The following is a 24,224-nucleotide window of genomic DNA, read 5'->3' on the forward strand; positions in this document are numbered from 1 at the left end:
ATAAACATTCTTGCGTGGGTTTTGTGTGGACATAAGTTTGTAGCACGATTGGGCAATTACCAAGGATGTGATGGTTGGATTGTTTGGTGCAATGGTTAATTTCAGGTGTCTACTTGACTGGAGTAAGGGATACCTAGAGAACTGGTAAAGCATTAGTTCTGGGTGTGTCTGTGACAGTGTTTCCATAGGAGATTGGTGTGTGAGTTAGTGAACTGGATGGCGAAGATTCACTCTCAATGTGAGTGGGCACCATCCAATCAGCTGGGGGCCCAAATAGAACAACAACAACAAAAAGGCCAAGATGAGTGTCTTTCTCTTTCTCTCTCTCTCTTGCCCACCACCTCCCCACTCCTCCCCCTTCACTGCTCCCTCATGGAGCTGGGACACTCTTCTTCTCCTGTCTTTGGACATCAGAACTCCAGGTTCTCTGACCTTTGGAATCCAGGACTTACACCAGGTCCTCCACTCACCCCCACCCCTCCAGCTCCAACTACTTAGGCCTTAGGCCTGGGACTGAGAGTTACACCATTGGCATCTCTTGTTCGCGGGCCATCAGACTTGGACTGAGCCACACCACTGACTTCCTAGGGTCTCCACTTTAAAGATGGTCTGTTGTATGTGGGACTTCTCAGCCCTGAGCCAATTCCCCTAATAAATCCCCTTTCACATATCCATATCTATGAATATCTATATCTATCTCTGTATCTATCTATATCTGTATCTATTTATCTCTCTGTCTATATATATATGCAGTGAGTCTTCCATATCCATGCATTCCACATGTGCAGATTTAAATCAGCCATGGATTGGTAGGTTTTTTTTAAGAAAAATAAAAAATAATATAACAATTTTAAAAATACAAATAAAAAATACAGTGTAACAGTTACATAACATTTACATTGTGTTAGGTATTATAAGTAATCTAGAGATAATTTGAAGTATACAGCAGGATGTGCATAGGTTATATGCAAATACTACACCATTTTATATAAGGAACTTGAGTATCTGCAGAATTTGGTAGCGGTGGGGTTACCTGGAACTGATCTCCTGTGGATGCTGAGGGACGCCAGACTGTCTTCCAAAGTAGTAGTACCATTTTGCATTCCTACAGTAATGAATGAGAGTTCTTTTTGCCCCACATCCTTGTCAACACTTAGTGTACTCAGTTTTTTGGATTTAGCCATTTTGATAGGTATATAGTGCCACCTCATTGTTTTACTTTGCAATTCCCTAAAGACATTTGATGTTGAGTATCTTTACATATGCTTATTTGTCATCTGTATTTACATATGCTTATTTGTCATCTGTATAACTTCTTTGGTGAGATGTCTGTTCAGCTCTTTTGCCCATGTTTTAATTGAGTTTTTTTTATTGTTGAGTTTTAAGAATTCTTTGTATATTTTGGAGACAAGTTCTTTATCAGATGTGTATTTTGCAAATACTTTTCTCCCAGTCTGTGGCTTATCTCATTTTCTTAACAATGTCTTTTCAGAGGAGAAGTTTTTAATCTTAATAAAGTTCAACTTAACAATTTTTTTCCTTCATGAGTCTTGTTCTTGGTCTTGTGTCTAAAATTTTATAGCCAAACCTGAGGTCATCTAGATTTTCTCCCATATTATCATCTAGAAATTTTATAGTTTGTATTTTACACTTAGGTCTGTGATCCATTTTGACTTCATTTTTGTGAAAGGTGTAAGTTCTGTGTTTAGATTCTCTTATTTATTTGTTTTGCTTATTGATGCACAATTGTGCCAGCACAGTTTGTTGAAAAGACTAACCTCTCTACATTGAATTGCATTTACTCCTTTGTCAAAGATCAGTTGACTATATTCACAGGGGCCTACCAGGACTCTCTCTTCTGTTCCATTGGTCTAGTTACCTATTCTTTTATAATACCATACTGTTTTGATTACTAGAGCTTTATAGTAAATTTTGGAGTTGGGCAGTGTCAGTCCTCTGACTTGGTTCTTTTTCTTCTTCAGTGTTATGTTTGCTATTCTGGTCTTTTGTCCTTTCATATAAATTTTGAATTAGTGTGTCAATATCCAGAAAATAACTTGCTGGGATTTTCATTTGGATTGTGTCGAATCCATAGATCAAGTCAGAAAGAACAATAATGATCTTCCTATTCATAAACATGAAGTAGCTCTTCATTTATTTAGATCTTCTTTTTATTTCTTTCATCTAAGTTTTCTAGTTTTCCTCATATAGATCTTGCACATATTCTCTTAGATTTATACCTAAATATTTTATTTTATTTTGGTGCTAATGTAAATGGTTTTAACTTCAAATATGTTTTTAATTTCAAATTCCATTTGTTCATTGCTAATATATTTTTAAAAATTGACTTTCCTATAATAACCTTGTATCCTTCAAACATACTAGTCATTTGTTACTTCAGGAGGTTTCTTTGTCAATTCATTGGGATTTTCTACATTGACAATCCACTGAACACAGACAATTTTATTTCTTCCTTCCAAATCTCTATACCTTTCATTTCCTTTTCTTGTCTTACTGCATTAGCTATGACTTCTAGTCCAATGTTGGACAGGAATGCTAAGGGGGGGACTTTTTCTTCCTGATGTTAAGAGGCAAGCATCTAATTTATTTCCATTAAACTATAAGATTTTTTTGTAGATATTGCTTTATCAAGTTGAGGAAGTAATTGCATTGGTCATGGTATATGATTCCTTTTTTTTTTCTTTTTTTTCCCTTAGCGATAGGGTCTTGCTCTGTTGCCCAGGCTGGAGTGCAGTGACACAATCTTGGCTCATTGCAGACTCAAAGTCCTGGGCTTAAGTGATCCTTCTGCCTTAGCCTCCTGAGTGGTTAGGGCTACAGGCATGTGCCCCCACACCTGGCTAATTTATTTTTAAAAAATTTTTGTAGAGACTGGGTCTCACAGGATTGCCCAGGCTGGTCTCAAACTCCTGGACTCAAGCAATCCTCCTACTTTGGCCTCTTAAAGTGTTGGAATTATATTGGTGCCCAGCCTGTGATTCAATTTGCTGATATTTTATTGAGGGTTTTTGCATCTATGCTGAAGAGGAATATTGGTATGCAGTTTTTCTTTCTGGTAATATCATTATCTGGTTTAGGTATTAGGGTAATGCTGGCCTCACAGAATGAGTTAGGAAGTGTTTTCTCTGCTTCTGTATTCTGAAAGAGATTGTAGAGAATTTGTATCATTTCTTTCTTAAACGTTTGTTAGAACTCACCAAATGAAGCTAGCTGGCATGGTGCTTTCTTTTTTGAAAAGTTATTGATTATTCATCTAATTTCTTTAATAGATAAAGGCCTATTCAGATTATCTGTTTATTCTCGTGTGAGTTTTCATAAATTATTTCTTTCAAGGAATGGATCTATTTTATCTAATCAAACTTGTAGACATAGACTTATTTGTAATATTTCTTTATTTTCCTTTTAATATCCATGGGATAAGTAGTGATAGTGATGATCCCTCTTTCATTTCTGATATTAGTAATTTGTAATTACTAATTAGTAATCTAATAACCTTTTCTCTTTCTCTGTTGTTGCTTTTTTTGTTTGCTTTTGTTTGTTTTTGGTTAGCTGGGCTAGAGATTTATCAATTTTATTGATCTTAAGGCTTTTCAAAGAACCAGCTTTTGGTTTTATAGATTTTCTGTATTGCTTTCTTCCTATTTTTAATTCATTAATTTGTGTTCTGATTTTTTTTTTTTTTTTTTTTGAGACGGAGTCTCGCAGTCTCCCAGGCTGGAGTGCAGTGGTGTGATCTCACCTCACGGCAAGCTCCGCCTCCCGGGTTCACGCCATTCTTCTGCCTCAGCCTCCCGAGTAGCTGGGACTATAGGCGCCAGCCACCATGCCTGGCTAATTTTTTGTATTTTTAGTAGAGATGGGGTTTCACCTTGTTAGCCAGGATGGTCTTGATCTCTTGACCTCGTGATCCGCCCGCCTCGGCCTCCCAAAGTGCTGGGATTACAGGCGTGAGCCACCGCGCCCGGCCTTGTGTTCTGATTTTTATTATTTCTTTCTTTCTGTTTGTTTTGGATTAAATTTACTTTTTTCCTAGTTTCCTAAAATGGAAGCTTATTGATTTTAGATCTTTCTTCTTGTCTAATCTATTGCTATAAATTGTTCTTCTAAGCACTAATATCACTGGATCCCACAAATTTCAATAAGTTATATTTTAATCTTCGCCTACTTTAAAATATTTTTAAATATCTCTTGAGATTTTTTTGGACCTATATGTTGTTTAGACATGTGCTACTTATTCTCCAAATATCTGGGGACTTCTCAACCGTCTTTCTGTTATTGATTTTTAGTTTAGTTCTATTGTGGCCTGAGAGAATTTTTTGTGTGATCTGTATTCTTTTAAATGTGTTAAAAAGGTGTGTTTTGTGGTCTAGAATGTAGTCTGTCTTGGTGAATATTTCATTTGAACTGGGAAGAATGTATATTCTACTCTTGTTGGATAAAGTATTGTATACATGTCAATTAGACATAGTTGATTGATGGTGCTGCTATGTTCAACTATACCCTTACCAATTTTCTGCCTGCTGGATCTGTCAATTACTGATAGAGGGGTGTTGAAGTCTCCAACTATAATAGTAGATTTATCTATTTTTCTTTGTAGTTCTATCAGTTTTGTCTCACATATTTTGACACTCCATTGTTAGGTGCTTACATGTTAAGGATTATTATGTCTCCTTGGAGAATTGTCCCTTTATCATTATTACTCACCTTTATCCCTGATAATTTTCCCTGTTCTGCAGTCTGCTTTGTCTGAAATTAATATAGCTACTGTAACTTTCTTTTAGTTAGGGTTATCATGACATATCTTCCTCCAATCATTTGCTTTTTTATCTATCTTTTTTTGTTGTTTTTACATTTAAAGTGTGTTTCTTTTTATCTTTAAGCTGTGTTTCAGTTGGGTCTCGTTTTTTAATCCACTCAACAGTCTCTGTCCTTTAATTTATTTAAACCATTCACATTTAAAGTACTTATTGATATAGTTGGATTGATACCTATCAATGTTTGTAACAGCTTGCTATTCATTGACTTGTTCTTTGTTTCTGTTTTTACTTCTCTTTTCTGCCTTTTCTGGTTTTAATAGAGAATTTTGTATAATTCCACTTTATCTCTTCTTTTAGCTTAGCAATTATACTCCTTTTTAAAAATAGTCATTATCCTAGAGTTTGCAATTAGTTTCCAGCTAATAAGTCCATTTTCAAATAACACTATACCCCTTTAACAGATAGTGCAGGTACTTTATAACAGAGAACTTCTGATTTCTCTTTTCCATGCCTTATAACATTGCTGTTGTTCATTTCACTTATCCCCAAGCTATAATCACCCAATGCAGTGTTGCTATTATTACTTTGAACAATTATCTATTAGATCAATTAAAATTAAGAAAAAACATTTTATTGTATCTTCTATTATTTATTCTCTAATGCTCTTCCTTTCTTTATGTAGATCTGAGTCTCTGGCCCATATCATTTTTCTGTTCTCTGAAATTTGTTTTTAAATATTTGTTACAAAGCAAGTCTACTGGCAACAGATCCCTTCAGTTTTTGTTTGTCTGAGAGTGTATTTCTCCTTCATTTCTGGAGGATAATTTCACTCCATACAGAATTCTAGGTTGGTGGGGTTTCTTTTTCTAATACTTTAAGTATTTCACTCCACTCTCTTCTTGCTTGCATGGTTTTAGGTGAGACGGCTGGTGTAATTCTTGTCCTTAAGGCATTATATATACCTTACCTAAGGCATATATACCTTACCTGTATAGGTAAGGTATTATTTTTCCTCTCTGGCTTCTTTCAAGATTTTCTCTTTGTCTCTGGTTTTCTACAGTTTAAATATGATTTTCTCTAGGTGTAGATTTTTGTTATTTGTCCTGCACGGTTTTCTGTGAGCTTTCTGGATCTGTGGTTTTGGTGTCTGTCTGTAATTTTGGAAAATTCTCAAATATTACAGCTTCAAATCTATCTTCTGCTCCTTTCATTCTTCTCCTTCTGATAGTCTCATAACATATATTTTGTACTTTTTGTCATCGTCCCACTGTTCCTGGATATTCTCCTTTTTTTCAGTATTTTTTTTTCTTTAATTCATTGTTTCAGTTTAGGACATTCCTATTGACATATCTTCAAGCTCACCGATTCTTTCTTTGACTGTATCCAATCTGCTGATGGGCCCATTGAGAGCCTTCTTCATTTCTGTTATAATGTTTTTTATTTCTAGCATTTCTTTTGGATTCTTAGAGTTTCCATTTCTCCTTACATTTTCCATCTGTTCTTGAATGTTGCCTACTTTTTCCATTAGAGACTTTAACATATTAATCATTATTTTGTATTCTCCATTGGATAATTCCAACATCTGTGTCATACTTGAGTTTGTTTCTCATGCTTGCTTTGTCTCTTTGCACTGTGTATTTTCCTGCCTTTTAGCAGGTCTTGTAATGTTTCATTGAAAGCCAGCCATGAAGTACCTGATAATAGGAACCAAGGTAATCAGGCTTTCAGTGTGAGGTTTTATATTTATCTTTCTAGGAGCTGGGCTGTGTTTAATGTTTGCTGTAGTCATAGGTGCCAGAAGCTTCGGTTTCCTCCAATTGTTTTTTTTTGTTTTGTTCTTTTTCTCTCCCTATTGCCTTTGTATTTCCTTAAAAACTCCTTAAATGGAATCTTTTTCTTGGATCTCTCTCAATTGGAATCCACTGTTATTACACTGGAGTGAACCCTGCTGATGTGGTGATAAGGTGCTGGGTAGAGAAACATTTTACAATCTTGAGATTAAATCTGTTCCTAGTGGGCTTGAGTCCATGGGCTGTGACTTTCAGAAGTGCTTCTTAGCCCCTTTTTTCTCCCTTTATGTGTGAAAACTAGAAAGGCTAGAAAAGCTAGAGTTACCTAATTGCCCTTCCCCTAGGTCAGATCAGCCTCTACTAAAGTAGTTTCTGGCTGGGTGTAATGGCTTACACCAAGTAATCCCAGCACTTTGGAAGGCTGAGGCAGGACGATCATGTGAGTTTAGGAGTTCGAGACCAGCTTACGCAGCACAGTGAGACACCTGTCTCTACAAAAAATTTTTAAAATAGCCAGGTGTGATGTCACACGCCTGTAGTCCCAGCTACTTGGGAGACTGAGGTAGGAGGATGACTTGAGCCCAGGAGGTCAAGGCTACAGTGAGCTGTGGTTGCACCACTGCACTCCAACCTGGGTGACAGGGCAAGACCCTGTCTCTAATAATAATAATAATAATAACAAAAAATAAGTAAATAAATAATAGTTTCCCGCGTTAGCAGGCCTTTGTTATGGAGAGTGCTCTAGGCATATTCCAAAATGGTTACCTCCCCCACCCCTTTCTGAAGCATGAGAAGATTTTCTCTAATCTTTTTCTTGAGAACCTGGTGGGGCTCCTGGAGCCCCACTCACAAAAAGGTGGGAGACCCCCTAAGACTGGCCCCCAGGCGTTTTTAACTCAACCTAGTTAAAGGTTGAGCCTCACACTGTCTCTAGCAACTCATCAATTACGAGTGAAATATTCTTATCAGCTCCTGGCTCCAGCAGCTTCTGCTCCTGGTAAGCTGAACTCAGCTGTGATTCTCTATATTCACAGGTCTCAATGGTTTTTAGGGTGGTGGCTTGTCCTGTGACCTCAGTACTCATGGATCTTAGAAAAGTCATTGATTTTTCAATTTGTTCAGCTTTTTTTTATTGTTGTAAAGATGGGAGTGACTACTTCTCTCATTTTTTTTTTAAATAAAGATGGGGGTCTCACTATATTGCTGAGGCTGGTCTTGAACTACTGCGCTCAAGGGATCCTCCAGCCTCGGCCCCCATAGTGCTGGGATTACAGGTATATGTCACTGTGCCCAGCCAGGAGCAATGACTTCTAAGCTCTTTATGCATCAGAGCTGAAACTAAAAGTCCTCTGTTAGCATTTCGCACATCTCCCAACAATCCTGAGATTTAAGCTCTGTACTCCAGGTTACAGAGAAGAAAGCTAAGGCTCAGAGAGGTTAAGTAATGTGTCCAAGGTCACCCAGCTCGTGAGTGGTAGAGCCATAATTCTTTGTCTTTAGATTCTAATGGTCTTTGAGAAACTGCAGCAATGACCAACATTCCAGAAGTGTTTACCTTTCAGAGATTCTCCGGGGAAATCTGGGCTTACTCATTTAACCCAAGAGAGCAGAGAGAATCTCACAAACCATCTGATCAGTTATCTGTCATCGAAAAATGCCCAGGTTACCCAAGACAGAGACTCATCTGGCCCATAGGAGCCACCTTCAGAATTCATGGGTAACATTTCCTACATATTCACCTTATTCATCTTACTGACATGGAATCATAGTGTTCAAAAGTAGAAGGGGGCCAGGCACACAGTAGCTCATGCCTGTACTTTGGGAGGCCAAGGCAGGAGGATCACTTGAGCCCAGGAGTTTGTGACCAGCCTGGGAAACATAGCGAGACCCTGACTCTACACACACATACACAAAGTTACAAAAACATTAGCCAGGCAGGGTGGCATGCACCTGTAATCCTGGTTACTTAGAATGCTGGGGCAGGAGGATTGCTTGAGCCCAGGAACTTGAAGCTGCGGTGAGCTATGATTACATCACTGCACTCCAGTCCTCCAGCCTGGGTGACAGAGAGAGACCATGTGTCTTTTTTTTAAAAAAAGGAGAGGGAGCCCTAAAGATCATCTCTTTCAACCCCCTCGTTTTACATGTGAGGGACTCTGAGACCCCAGCAAAGTATTGGAAGAAGCACCGACTGTCCATTGACTTTCTACATCCCAAGCCTGCTCTTTTTCCAGATGTTTTAAGGAGTAAGTTAGACACATTCCTTTTTGAGATAGTCCACAAATATGTGATGAAATATACCCTGTCCTTTGCCCCCTGAGAGGTGGAAGAAGGCAGGCACATGCTCTCGGGGAGCTCTGCATCTCGCTGGAAGAATTGGGACACTTCCAGTGGTCAGGCATCCATGTCTTCCCTGAAGTCTAGAGAGACGAGTGGTTCTCAACTGGGGACAATTTTAACTCCCAGGGGGACATCTGGCCACGATTTGAGACATTTTTAGTTGTCATACTGGGGGAAGGGAGTTGCTATACTGGCATCTAGTGGGTCAAGCCGAGGGCTGCTGCTAGACAACCTGAAATGCACAAGACAGACCCCCACAACAAAGAATGGTCTGGCCCAACGATAATAATCATTGGGCTTTTCCCCTTCAGCTTCCTGGGGCTGCTGTAACAGTTCTTCGTGCCCCACCACAGCCACACCATGCAGCTGCCACGTGACTCAGGGCAAAGATGTGTCCTCAGCCCGGGAGGCCCCAAGCAGCCTCTAGAGAAAGGGAGCTCACCTCGTCTGTTCCACGAGACCTTACATGACTGAGTGCGTTCTTCTTGGTAGCAGGTGGGAGTCTCTGCCCACACTTCCCCACTGATCACATCTGCGAAGGGAGGAGGAAGCCTTACATAAGTGCAGCCTCAGAGAACCTTCTGTCATTTTGGCAACACAGGGCCTGGAGAAGCCCCTCCCTTCCAAAATCTCATGGGGAGCACGGTTCTGTTCTGAATGGGCCCTGGAGGGTTTGCCTGCTACCTGCAGGATACAGGTACATCTGAGCTCTTTAGCCTTTGAGATTAGACTTGCCAGCCTCGTCTCCATCCTCCACAACCACAGCCCCCATTCCCGCCACACTCTTCGCCCACATGTCCTGTGCTGCTTCGGGCCAGCCAACGTGCTTCCATCGTGGGGCCTCTGCTCATGGTGTCTCCTTCCTGTAACATCCCTCCCTGCCTTGATTGCCTGCACAAGGCCCGTGGGTGAGACGGTTGTCTGTGAAGCTTCCAGACCCTTCTCCCTGCCCTCCCTGCCAAACAGCCATGCTCTCTCCTTGCTCTGTTGATTCCAAGCACACCTCTCCAGCCGTCATAGCTCGCTGGATCAGAAGTATTTGTAGGTGTCTTATCCCCTTTCCACCTGCCCCCAGTGGAGGCCAAGTGCCTGGTGCCAGTGCCTGATTCATGTTTGGGGCCCAGGGCCTAGCACAGGGAAAGCTTATTGAATAATCAAGCAAGTGAGTGAACAAATAGGTAGATGGGGTCTCACTAGGCTCCTTACTCTCAGAGTGACAACTTCCAGGACCTCATGGTTCCCTATTGGTCACCTGGTGTCTGGACACAGGCCACGTGGCCTCAACTCTGCCTCCTCATTGAAACTGTATGATCAGCTGGGCATGGTGGCTCATGCCTGTAATCCCAGCACTTTGGGAGGCTGAGGCAGGCAGATCACTTAAGGTCAGGAGTTCAAGACCAACCTGGGCAACATGGCGAAACCCCATCTCTACTAAAAATACAAAAAGTAGCCAAGCGTGGTGGCAATTGCATGTAATCCCAGCTACCTGGAAGGCTGAGGCAGGAGAATCGCTTGAACCTGGAAGGTAGAGGTTGCAGTGAGCCAACATCACACCACTACACTCCCTCCAGCCTGAGTGACAAAGCGAGACCCTGTCTCAGAAAAGAAAAAAGAAGCTGTATGATCTTGAACAAGTCACTTGCCCCCTCCAGCCTGTGCATCCATCGGTAGCCAGCTGTCACATCGCAGCGCACTGTGTTCCATGCATCTGAGGATACATGGTGGTCCCAAGTTGGGGAGGTAATAGATCCTAACCGAGTTCAGGACTGTCCCTAATTCTTCTCTTGCGGTTGCCCTAACTGGCCCCCAGATAGCACTGCTCCTAGGCATGAATACAGTGAAAGAAACATTTTCGTGCACTAATAAAATTACCTTCTGTAAAGAAGGCAATTTGCATGTTAATGTTTTGGGTGATTCGGTGCAGCTCCAGTGCCCTCCGGGCTGCAGTTTCTCTCTGACAAAGTGACAAAATAAACTCCCGCATAAAAGAGCATTTCTCTTCTCTCTCATTTGTGCTCTAACGTGACATTCTTAATGTGAGTCAAGTTGAAACCCACTGCTCTGTCTTATTTTTGACACTGATCTGCCTCCTGTCACTGCTCCAAATGGCAGGCCAGCTTTGAAGAGCTCCTCAGAGGGGTCTCACCTTGAGGATAGGGCTCGGTCCACTTGGTGAGTGGGCACCGCTCTGCCCTGCCCAAGGCTGAGAAGGCTGAGGCTGAGGTCTTCTGGAGATTCCAGAAGGCCCCGCCAGTTAACTGCTGGACAGTCGGGGGGATGGGGAAGAGGGTTGCTGTTGGTGGCTGAGTTAGGGCCAATTTGCCCGTCTTCCAATTTGCCCATCTTTGGATAGAATGGGAATTCTGAGCCGCAGCCCTCCATGAGAATACTCTTTATTCTGCCAGGCTTGGCCCCTCTCATGACTTAAAGACAATCAAGAAAGAAGGCCATGTTTCCAGTGTGTCTTCCATGTGCCAGACACAGGCCCAGCCCCTTATGTCTGTTTTCTATCACCGAGCCCCCCAGAGCCGGGCAGGGTAGAAAGAAACTGAGGCTCCCAGCTTGGCAGTGAGTAAGCCAAGATCACCCCGCAATGTGTAAGAGGCCAACCCTGGATTTGAACTTAGGCATGTCTGATATCAAGCCTGGATTTTTTCTACCCTAAGTGGATCACCTAATGTTCAATGAGCTGCCCCCACACGCCAGGCACTGGGGGTGATGGGGACGTGCAGAACACCCAAGCCCTAGCACTGCTGACATCCGGTGGCCGAGGCAGACATTAAACATGGAAACGCAGAAATTGCATGTAATTAGACGTTGTGATGCGTTCTGTGAAATAAGTTTTAATGAGGAGGACAGAGAGGACCTCATTTATATTAAGAGGTGGATCAAAGAGATGTGTCAGTGAAGGTAATGCTGAGATGGAAGCTTCGCCAGGTGGGACTCAGGGTGTTCTGAGCAGAGGCCAGGGACCGGCCCCAAGGTGGGAATGTGGGGAGCAGGTTCTGCGAAATGAAGGCCCGCAGGGTGACGGGAGCAGGGGCGTGGGTTACAGCGGCAGCTGGAGAGGTGGGGCTCGATCCCTTAGAGCAGGGCAAGAAAGGTGGGCAGGGCAAGAAATGTTGTTGTTGAAGAGTTTAAAGTGGGGGAGTGCGTGGTTTGATCTATCTTTGCTTGCTTGCTTGCTTTTCTTTCTTTCTTGACGGAATCTCACTCTGTCACCCAGTCTGGAGTGCAGTGGCACAATCTCAGCTCACTGCAACCTCTGCCTCCTGGGTTCAAGCGATTCTTGTGCTTCAGCCTCCTGAGTAGCTGGGACTACAGGCACATGCCACAACGCCCTGCTAATTTTTTTATTTTTGGTAGAGACAGGGTTTCACCATGTTGGCCAGGCTGGTCTTGAGCTTCTGACCTCAGGTGATCCGCCCACCTCAGCCTCCCAAAGTGCTGGGATTACAGGCATGAGCCACTATGCCCAGCCCTGATTTGTGTTTCTAAAAGGTCATTCTGGATGCTATATTGAAAGGGGCAATAGTGGAAACAGGGAGACCAGCGAGGAGGCTGTGGGGGCTTCAAGGGACGACAGCTGCTCAGGTGGGGGAGGGCAGGAGAGCAGAGGTTTATGGTCCTAGGGATGTGGAGGTGTTGAGAGGAGGTAAGAGAAGTCTCAAAAATGACCTCAGGCTTCTGGCTTGAACAACTAGGTGGGTGGAGAGACCATTTATTAAAATGGGCGAGACTCAAGGAAAAACAGAATTGGGAAGGGAAGACCAAGAGATTCATTTTTAACAGGCTAATGCGATATCCCAGTGGCAAAAAAGCAGGCTGGCCTGGAGACAATGATTTGGAGGGCATGGATTCATTGAAGGTATTTCAACCTGGGGAATGAATGACAGGAAGAGAGAGTGAGAGAGAGAGCCCTGTGGGGCCCACAGCAAGGAAAAGCAGACAGAAGCCAGCAAGAGAGAGAGAGAGCAAGAAGCAGGAGAGCGAGATGAAACAGACGCGGGAAGACCGTGTCTCCAGGAGGGAGGCTTCCACGTGGTCACATGCTGTGGAGAGAGAGCCAAGAGGAGCTCAGAGCTGACATGGGAGTGGAAGGTACCCAGGCGTTTGGCGTGAGCCCTTTGGGAGGAGAGTCAGGGAGTGGACATCCTCTCTTGAGCTGGAAGGGAGGCTGTGGAGGCAGTGCCACCCCAGGAGGGAAGGGCAGTCTGGCTGAGAAGGGAACAGAGAGAGAGAGGATAGTGACAGGAAGGCAGGCTTTTCAACCACACAAGATCCCAGGGCTGGTTGATGGCAGATGGTGGCATTCAGGAGCAGGGGAGAAACTGACAAGCTGGGAGCACTAATCAGGACCGACTGTAGACAAACTCCCTTTCCTCCCCTCATCCCTCACCCCCACCCCCTCCAGGCCCACCTGCCAGACCGCCCGCAGCACCGGCTCTGTTCCCTAACACCCTAAAAAAGCCCTTTCAAAGCACCAAGATTTTGTACTACTAGTTCCTCTCCTCAGAAAGATCTTCCTCCCCAGTGCTGATCCTTGAAGATCCCAACCCCAAGTTAATTTGGCAAGAGCTATCAAAACATACTAGTAAAAGTAATACATACTACTTGACCCATAAGTTCCACTGGAAAGAGATGATTGCTCATTCAAGTATGTACTGATATATACACAAAGATGTTCATTGCACCATTATTCACAATATCAAAAAAAGAAGAAAACAGGAGAAAAACATCCTAAGTGTCCATTAGTAGGGGAAGGATTTTAGAAACTCATGGTACATCTATACTATGGAATTCTATACAGTCTATAAACAACAGGGTAGATCTATATATGCTGACACGGAGAAGTGTCAAGGCATGGTTAAAATTGTGTAAGTGCAGTACGGTAGCTATAAGGTGATCCTATTTGTGTGCAAAATTATATGGATACAGATATTGATGCACACAGCAGTGCACATATTTCATTTTTATGCGTATATGCCAGAAATTGCAAACAGCATTCACTTCCAGCTCACAGGAATTGGAGGTTGCAAGGCAGAGGAGGGAAACAGGACCTTCACTTTCCACTACCTGTGCATTGCCTCTGTCTGAATTTTCTCACCATGTGCACCACAGGCACCCTGTAACCTATCCTGCCTCTTCCAGGCAATGACTTGCTTCTTCCTTTGTGTTCTAACACCCCCATCTCACGTTGGGTCATCCTACCCTCTCCCTGCTTCTCCCTGCCCTGCATCAGAGGAGGCTTGCCCATCTGTGAATCTGCACATTGAGGAGTCAGCCAGGGCTGGCGGAACTGAGTGGTCATGGTTACTGCCTTCTGAATCCTCAGATCCTCGTAGAGAAAGGCTGTGGTGATGGAAGAAGAGGTTGATTTACTCTGTGTTAAACTGGGGTGTCGGGGGAGGTTTTGCACATTTCAGCTCCCAGGCGGAGAGCAGAGAGCACATGGCAGTGAGAAGGGACCTCCTGGGGCAGTGATGAGCTCCCCATCACTGGAAGCAACCAAGTTGGGGGGCTGGATGGCCGTTGTTAGCAATGTCAGGAAGGGCAACCCATGCCCTTCAGAATCTCACGGGGCAACTACAGAAAGCCACAGAGACAGGACCGGAAATCATGCTTTATCTGCCCTGGTTTTTTATCCCCACTACCAGCCCCAGCCTGGAGGACTCTGAGTGAATGGCTAGGTCTGCCCACACCCAACTAACACACAGAGCCCAAGACAAATGCAAAGCTTTGCCATATCACTAAACAAAGGCAAACAACCACAGACAATCAGGGGCCATAAAAGCATCTACCATCCAGATTTTGTTCTGAGGATTAAACAAAAGGTGCCCATAAAGTACTCACCACAGTGCCTGACACATATTAAGCACGTGTTGTATACAGACCACTCTTAGTAATCCCTCTTGTCATTCTGGGTGTTGTTGTTACCCTGCAAGGGCCTAGATTGTGTTATCTCTGAAGTCCTTTTTAAGCCAGAGATTTTGACCACGTGCTGAGGAATGAGTGCTGAGCCTCCAAAGGTTCTATAGGAGCCATTAATCTCGCGAGAAATGTCCACAATAGCATGAAGCAGTTGCAGTAAGCAGTGACTAGAACTGTGGCCCTGTCTTCCCAGATGGTGACTCAGGAACTTGTGTTCGTGTCATGATGGAATCAGGGGTGACGTTGGATGGGACTGGACTGAGACCTCTGGGCCACTCTGCCGTGGCCAGCAGTATGACCTGTGATTAATGAAATGATAGAAGAGTTGCTTTCACCTTTGATTATGTTTGTTATTTTGGTGCTGCTGGCTTCTGGGGGTAATGATTTTTCTGCAAGTTCTATTTATGGTCCAGTCGTGACACTCAATTAATTTCTCCATCCGGCCAAGGACAAAGGTGATAGTGACTTCTTGTTGCCGTAATGCTTAATACAATGACTGCACATGTGCAACTTCTGTTCCTGAGCTGGTGGGGTGGGTGGTGGCAGAAGCAAGGCTTTTTTCCTTGAGATTTCCATCTGGGTTGGGGGAGAACTGGTAGGGAGCAGCACCACCACTTACCACTCTCCAGTAGTGTGACCTTGGGCAGGTGGAGTGTGACCTTAGGCAGGTGCTTGGGTCTCCCTGAGCTCAGCACTTTCTCTAACAATGTGAGTATTGGCAGGCCAGTCTCTTAGGGTGGCAGTAGGACATGGTAATGCCGAGTGGGAATCCTGGTGGGCAGAATGTCCTCAGTAAACATGGACATTCCACTTCTTAAAATATTCAGAAGTCTCCATCACTTCCAATACTTGTGGAATCCTCAGAGATCACTCCGTCCAGCCCCTCACTTTACAGAGGGGAAGCGAGTGAGGCCCTCTGAGGGAAAGTGACCAGTTCAAAGCCACACAGTGCACAGGGGTAGAGACCATGGAGATCCCAGGCCCCTTAACTCAGATTCCTGGCCTCATGAAACTCAGTCCAGCAGGGTGAAAAGAAATTGGCCAACTTCAGTAGGAGAAAATGAAACCAATATTGTGATAGCGCTCCAGGCCAGTGAGGTGAGAGAGCAGACTTCCAAGTGGGAAGATGATGGGAAGCACTTGTGCCACTATTTTTTTTTTTTTTTTCCTGAGACAGAGTCTCACTCTGTCGCCCAGGCTGGAGTGCAGTGGCACAATCTCAACTCACTGCAACCTCCCTATCCTGGGTTCAAGCAATTCTCCTGCCTCAGCCTCCTGAGTAGCTAGGATTACAGGTGTGTGCCACCATGCCCGGCTAATTTTTGTATTTTTAGTAGAGACGGAGTTTCACCATGTTGGCCAGACTGGTCTCGAACTTCTGACCTTGTGATCTGCCTGCTTTGGCCTCCCAAAGTGCTGGGATTACAGGTGTGAGCCACCGCGCCTGGCCTGTGCTGCCATTTTTTAAGCACTGTGTTGCTTTTTCTGTGTGGTACCTTGTGAAAAAAAAAAGCCACTCAGGGCAGCTATTACTATCCCCACTTTACAGATGCAGATACTGAGACCCAGAAAAGTAAAATGCCTTGACAGGCAGTAAGTGGGAGAGCTGGGACCCGGACCAGCTCATCTGAGTCCCTGTCCCTATTCATGGAGCTGAATGCCTTCTCCCTGGGAGATGCCCAGATTTGATCTACCATGTGTAGAGTCCTTCGAGACCCCAGCCCCAGGCCTACAGAGATTGTGGTCAAGTCTAGGGGAACCATGCAGCAGCAGACAGGGAGCCGGGCTGCAAGATGCCCCAAGAATGGAGAGAAGGCTGAGATTCCTGTGATGAACCGCCTTGGAGTTTGTGCAGCCTTCACAGATAGCTCTTCTGGGGGCCATTTCACTACACAGATAGGAAGCACTAAGCTAATTCTAGTCAAGATCATTCAGCTTTATTTCCTACCAATGATTCCAAACAGCAAACTTGTATACTTATACATTTAGAATTGTACGATGAGACAGAAACATCTATTCTAGGTGAGTAATAAGAAGGAGATTTAAAGATTGGGGAGAGAGAAGGGCTTGGCAAGTGGCTGTTTAAGCACACCAATCCCAGGAAACAGAATTACTAGTAAGGAAGCTCAGGTATTTTTAAGAGGAAGAAAATATCTCATATTCAGTCTGGCATAATATCCCTGGCTGTCGACAATGATTTGGATTTAATTATATCATATATTCAAATGTGCTCTGTAAACTGTAAAATAATACATAAATGTCAGATGTTAAGAAAGCGTAATGTAGAAAAAAGAGTGTGGGCTTGAAAGTCAGCTAGGCATGTAAATGCTGCCTCGCCCACCTAGACGATGACCTTGACAAGCCACTTAGCCTCTCTGGGCCTGTGTTCCTCAACTGTAAATGAAGAATACGCGTAAACATGTCCTCTTCCCACCATTACCCTGAGAAGTAGATGAGAAAAATGGATGTTCTTTGTAAACTGGAAAGTGCTATGCAGACGTAAGATAGGATTCTTGTTCCCATCCTTAAGCTGGTGAAGAGATGATGAGATTATTGGTGAGCAGCTCCCAGTGTTTTCATAAAGCCCTGAGTGCAACGATGCCTTCCCAGGAGTGGAGAGCAGGGGGCTTTGGCCTAGAAGGAGCTGGTGGGCCATCCTCACCCAGCCTATTGACAGAATGAGGCCATCGTTTGTCAGGGGCCGCCTCTCAATATCCAAGTGGCGGCCTCAGATGAGAGACGTGCGGCTGGCTGCAACTGGAATGTTTCGAAGGCTGCCTTCTCTAGCAACATCTGTCAACCCAAATGAAGTTTAGAAAAATACTCAACAGCTTATCTTGTGGCATGCAGGGCAGGTAGGGAAAGCCTGTTTGCAAAGACCAACGAATCTAACTGCACCTTCTTGTTGACATCCAGCAGAGATAGATGAGGCTCCATCCCTCATTCGCTGCAAGGCCGGTATTGTTTCTCTTCTAAATGACTGGAATTAATACTTGGTCAAATCTTTGAAAACTCCCCCCCAGTTTTTGTTTGTTTGTCTGTTTTGTGTTTTGTTTGAGATGGAATCTCACTCTGTTGCCCAGGCTGGAGTGCACTGATGCAATCTCAGCTCACTGAAACCTCCGCCTCCTGGGTTAAAGTGATTCTCCTGACTAAGCTTCCTGAGTAGCTGGGACTTCAGGTGGGTGCCACCATGCCTGGCTAATTTTTGTATTTTTAGTAGAGACAGGGTTTCACCGTGTTGGTCAGGCTGGTCTCGAACTCCTGACCTCAGGTGATCCACCCACTTTGGCCTCTCAAAATGCTGGGATTATAGGCATGAGCCACTGCACCTGGCCAAATCTTCGAAAACTCTCGAAGCAGCAGTGGAGTAAGGGAGTTAAGAGCATGGTGGTTGGGGTCTGCCACCTACCAGCCATGCGATTGTGGCAAGTTTCTTGAATGTAAAATGGATTGTCAATACCTGCTTCCTAAGGTTTTTGTCTGATTAAATAATGTGAAGGCACCCCATAGTCCAGGGCCTTCTACATAATGAATGAGGGCCAAATAAATATGAATGATTACTGTTTACTTTCATTACTTTTACTTTTAAGGCAATGTTACCAAAGAGATCCTTTCAACTCCCAATCCAAGCTGTGAGGGGTTTTCTGAGTGCTGGCGAAGGGGCAGGGAAGAAGTGTAGGATTGCTTGTATTTTTTTCTAAATGGCTCAGGTAAATTCAGAGACTTGAGTAGTAGTAGGAGAGTGTCCCCAAGAGCTAGGTGCACCTCAGCAGAACTGAGGGTTTGAGGGTGCTATGAACCAAATTGTGTCTCCCACCAAATTTATATGTTGAAATCCTAACTATCCTCCATGTGGCTGTATTTGGAGATGGAGCCTCTAAGGAATAATTAAGGTTAAATGAGGTCATAAGGGTGGGTCCCTTATTGAATAGGATTAGCGTCCTGATAAGAAAAGACACCAGAGAGCCCAATCTGCCTCTCTGCCATGTGAGGACATGGCAAGAAGGCGGCCGTCTGCAAACCAGGAAGAGAGCCCTTACCAGAACATGACTGTGCTGGCACCCCAATCTCAGACTTTCAGCCTCCAGGACTGTGAAAGTAAATTTCTGTTGTTTAAGCCACCCAGGCTATGGTATTTTGCAGCCCGAGCAGACTAAGACCAGGAGCAGAGAGTGAACAGTGGGATTTCAGAGGATAAAGCTTGTTCTGTGTCCCCAAAGGCTCTTGATCACCCACAGCAGAGCCAGCCCAGTACCAGGTTTCTCAAAGACCATTCTTTTTTTTTTTTTTTTTTGAGACAGAGTCTCTCTCTGTTGCCGAGGCTGGAGTAAAGTGGCACAATCTCGGCTCACTGCAACCTCCACCTCCCAGGTTCAAGTGATTCTCCTGGCTCAGCCTCCCAGGTAGCTGGGATTACAGGCACCTGCCACCATGTCTGGCTAATTTTTTGTATATTTAGTAGAGACGGGGTTTCACTATGTTGGCCAGGCTGGTCTCGAATGCCTGACCTCGTGATCCACCCACCTCGGCCTCCCAAAGTGCTGGGATTACAGGCGTGAGCCACTGGGCCCAGCCAGACCATTCTCTTAACTTCTTCACTCCACTGACTCCGATAGAGCCCTTCAAGAGATGGCCAAGTTGGCATGTTCATTCCATTTCCTGATCACTCACTGGGGCAGAAGCCCCAACGCTGCTGTTACAAATGCAGTTTCTGGGGCCTCATCGCCAACAGACAGAATCCCCAGGGTGAGGGAACAGGAACCTGCATTTCTGGCAAGGTCCCCAGATTATTTTATGTGTAAAATGTTTGAAAACCATTGACCTTGAGGGGAAGGCCAGTTTCCTCAGCCTGAGGTGTCAGAGGCCCTCCTGCATAAGATTGCTGGCTTGCCTTCACACCCACATCCAACCATGGGCAAACCTCAGATGCCACTGGCACTACCCTCGGACCATATCCAGTATCTAATCATCCCTCACCACCTCCACCAGTATCATACTGGTCCAAGCCACCATGTCAGCTCTCACCTGGACTGGTGCAGTAACCCCTGAATGGATCTCTTTGTTCTCACATGTGCCCCTACCACTGGGTTTCAACACAGCTTCCACAGTGACATGTCACTTCAGGACTCCCCAGTGACCTCCCATCTTCTTTATTTTGAAATCCAAAGTCCTGCCATGGTCTACAGAGCCCCCTGTGGCCTGGCCTTCTGGAACCTTCCAGGTCTCCTCTATCATAGCCCAGACAGGGAAGGGCAGGGCCTAGGAGATGGCATGGAGAATGTTCTCTCCTACTTAGTGGGCAAGCAGTGATGCTGGAAGAATCTGGGGCTGTGCGGTTTCTCAGAAAGGACTTAATGCACAGTTGGAACCATTCCATGGCTTTTCAGCTCCATCATTAGTCTTTTAAAAATAACTGGTTGGGTTTGCTCTCAATCAGAGTGTCTTTAAAATGTAGACATTTTTAGCCCAAAGTCAAGCTTCTCTCAGTTTGGGGGCAGGTCCTTTTGCAAATAAGCCCCGCTTTGCAGATGGGCATTCCGAGTGAAGTTTATACAGACTGGACTGTGCAGTGGGGAGCAGGGAGGGGAAGGAGCGGGATTCAGCATCACCTGGGATCTTGTGAGAGATGCAAACTCCCAGGCCCCACCTCAGCCCTCTGAATCAGAAACTGTGGGGCTGGACCCTCCATCTGTATTTTAACAAGCCCTCTGGGAGTTTCGAAAGTTCGAGAGCCTCTGGTCTGGATCATTGCGGTTTCATAAGTCTGCAAATCTTCTAAGAGAAGGGTTTCCATGGGTCTCTTTTCTCTTCGCCCCTTGGCTTACCTCAGTGTCCTCAGCTACAAAGTGGGCATAATAACACCTGCATCACATGACTGTTACAAGGTTCACATTCTATTCAGTGGATTAAATGCATCTTTATTGGTGCTCACTGTGTGCCAGGCTATGCTGGGCTCTGGGAATGTAGGGAAGACAGGGTCATGGCCCCCACCTGTAGGAGCAGAGTCTCATTAGAGAGACAGCCATGTACCCATGGGTTTATCCTAGTTTATGATAAGAAACAAGAAGAAGCACCATGAAGGGTGATTAACTCCACCTGGGGATGGTCAAGGACAGATTCCCAGAACCAGTGACCTCAGAGGCTAGGTTGGGGGTATTTTTAAAATTGTGTGTGTGTGTGTGTGTGTGTGTGTGTGTGTGTGTGTGTACTTGAATTATTATCAACAATGAGCATGCATTATCTTATTTGGAAAATTCAGAAAAGAATGAAGATATTAAAATACCCTATAAGTCTAGCACTGCCTTCCCCCATGCCCCATGGTACTATAAATAAGTTTGCAATGAATACCATTGTATACATTGTTTTCCTTTGGAAGGAATATTTTCTTAGGGAAAATTCCTAGGATTGTGATCACTGTGTTCAATGATATAAACACATTTATTTTTTGTTTTTTCCTCCTTACCTCCCTAATAAACATTTGAATGGCTCTTAAAACTTTCGCCAAATTGCTTTTCAAAAATCTATAGCAATTTCACCACTACCTCCCATTATCAGTATTTAATACTTTTGTTAGTTTACTTGGTGAGCAATAGCCCCTGTGGCTTGGATGGGGCCGGATGTCTTCTCTCTTATTTGCCGATATATGTGAATTGCCCATTCATGTGCTTTGTCCATTTGGGCACTCTATGAGATTTTCTTCTTAAAAATTTTTTAGAAGACAGGGTCTTGGCTGGGCACGGTGGCTCACGCTTGTAATCCCAGCACTTTGGGAGGCTGAGGTGGGTGGATTGCTTTAGGTCAGGAGTTTGAGACCAGCCTGGCCAAGGTGGTGAAACCCCATCTCTACTAAAATACAAAAAAATTAGCTGGGCATGGTGGTGGGCACCTGTAATCCCAGCTACTAGGGAGGCTGAGGCAGGAGAATTGCTTGAACCCAAGAGGCAGAGGTTGAGCCAAGATCATGCCACTGCACTCCAGCCTGGGTGACAGAGTGAGACTCCGTCTCAAAAACAAAACAAAAAAAAAAATACAGGGTCTCGTCTGTTGCCCAGGCGGGAGTGCTGTGGTGTGATCATAGCTCACTTCAGCCTCAAATTCCTGGGCTCAAGCCATCCTCCTGCCTCAGCCTCCCAATGTGCTGGGATTACAGGGTTAAGCCATCTCACCCAGCCTCTGTAAGGTTTTAGGTATTTTTAACATGAAGTCAATTACTAAACTAACCTTACATTTATTAAAAACAAAAACAACCACCCAGGTCCCAAGGGTTTTATTGTAAGAGAATAAATGAATCATAAATAAAAACAATGAAATACCAAGTGTTGATTATAATATTCTCAACAATAGTGAGCAAATGTAAATAGTCTTTGTGTTCAACAGGGACGGGGTGGTGAAATGGCATAGAAGGCAAAAATTTGATGGACAGTTATGCAACCATTAAAATAATGGTTATGAAGGCTGTATAGCAACATACAAAAATGTTAATGATATAATTTTAAGCAAAATGAAGTTCCGTGTGGCCAGCCATGGTGGCTCATGCCTGTAATACCAGCACTTTGGGAGGCCAAGGTGGGCCTCAGTTGAGGTCAGGAGTTTAAGACCAGCGTGGCCAAGAAGGCGAAACCCCCATCTCTACTAAAAATACAAAAAATTAGCCAGGTATAGTGGTGCATGCCTGTAATCCCAGCTACTCAGGAGGCTGAGGCAGGAGAATCGCTTGAACCTGGGAGGTGGAGGTTGCAATGAGCCGAGATCTCACCACTGTCCTCCAGCCTGGGCAACAGAGCGAAACTCCATCTCAAAAAAAAAAAAAAAGTTCAATATGTGTTATCACTAAGTGACAATACATCTTTCTGTGGACAAAGAGTAAGGGTGGAAGGTCATTCCGCAAGAACATGTAAGTGCTGGAGGGAAGGCCATGCATGGGCTCCATGGCACTTTCTGCTAAGACTCTCATTATATGTTATAATAAATAAAAAATAAGGAAGGCGAAAGACCCAGTTCTGCCTGGTAGAACGTCAACCATTGTGGAGGCTCTGGAAAAGGCTGGAAACTGCAGCCAGAGGGGACAGTCCAGAGCCTGAGCTTGACTCTCAGGGGGAACCCCAGCAGCCCTGCTCCTGCAGCGTAACTTGATCATCTGAGTGCGCTGACTCCTCCTCCACCCCCAATCCCCACCCCCTTGAAACCTTCAAAAGGTTACGTTCTCTGAAGCTCAGTGAATATTGGCTTGGGTCTGACCACCGTTTCCTGGGCCATCTTGATGAATTGAGGATTAAAGCCAATATCTAGTCAAACTCAAAGGGCTATTAGAATGGGCCATTGTGGGACCAGAGGCCCATATGCTCATGGCGTGCAGTTTGGGGCATCCCTGCGTCCCCCCACACTCACTGGCACGCATTCAACAGGACCGTCTGTCAGTGGAGACAGCCCATGGCCAGAGAAGTGATTGGTTTGATTTTGCGTTCAGTTTCTTTTTGGAGGGGGAGATGTGGTTTCAGAGTACCCTGGGCTCCAGTCCCAGAGCTGGGGTCGAGCCCTGTTCCTGTCAGTTGCTGAGTGTGACTTGGGGGCCTCAGGTACTTCCCGTCCCCACCCTTCGGCAAAATGCAAATGCCAGAAAGGGTTCAAGGGCCTCAGGGTGACGGTGATTGTGCTGCTTGTGAAGATCCACAATCTTCACAAGGGATGAGGGGCTGTGTGGCAGGCCTGTAAGCCACCATTCACCTGACTTAGAGAGGGGAGAAGGGTCCCTTTACCTGTCTGGCATACTGGACTCCCTCGGAAGATTTCACTTAAGAAATAAAACAAGAGAAGAAAAAAAAAACCCTCACAGTTTCTATCACTATAAAAAAAATGGTTAGAAATCATCAGACTAGAAAATGTGATCAGACTGTTATGGGTCCAAACCCATGGGACTCGGATCACGCGGGCCTTGCCCAGCACCTGCAGGGGCTCCCAGTGGCTTCATCTGACATTGACCCCAGCCCCACAGTGACCACCAGTGCTCTCTGGGGGCTCCCAATGGCTTCATCTGACATTGACCCCAGCCCCATAGTGACCACCGGTGTTCTCTGGGGGCTCCCAATGGCTTCATCTGACATTGACCCCAGCCCCACAGTGACCACCGGTGCTCTCTGGGTTTAGTCCCTTTGGCTCTTCCCCAGCCTGGCTGTGGCAGGCCCCCGGGCCATCCACCCTGCCTCCCTGCCCCACAGGTCCCTGCTCTCAGCCCAGCCGACCACCCCCAGCACATCTCTGCCCATCCAAGCCCTCCTCATTCTGCAAGGCCCCACTGTCATGCCCACTTTGCCAAAAGCCTCCACCGATGCCCCCAACCCCTAGATCCTTCAAGGTGCTGGGTTCAGTGTTTCCTGCAGGTTCT

The 24,224-nt window shown here is 44.9% G+C and overlaps 1 protein-coding gene across 7 annotated transcripts in view; it reads left to right on the plus strand.

Annotated features, from left to right (window-relative positions):
• Nucleotides 1–24,224, plus strand: part of TTLL11 (tubulin tyrosine ligase like 11) — a 278,099-nt gene that overhangs the window by 242,920 nt on the left and 10,955 nt on the right. The window lies entirely within an intron of this gene.

Source organism: Pan troglodytes, chromosome 11, assembly GCF_028858775.2.
Source record: "Pan troglodytes isolate AG18354 chromosome 11, NHGRI_mPanTro3-v2.0_pri, whole genome shotgun sequence".
NCBI lineage: Eukaryota > Metazoa > Chordata > Mammalia > Primates > Hominidae > Pan > Pan troglodytes.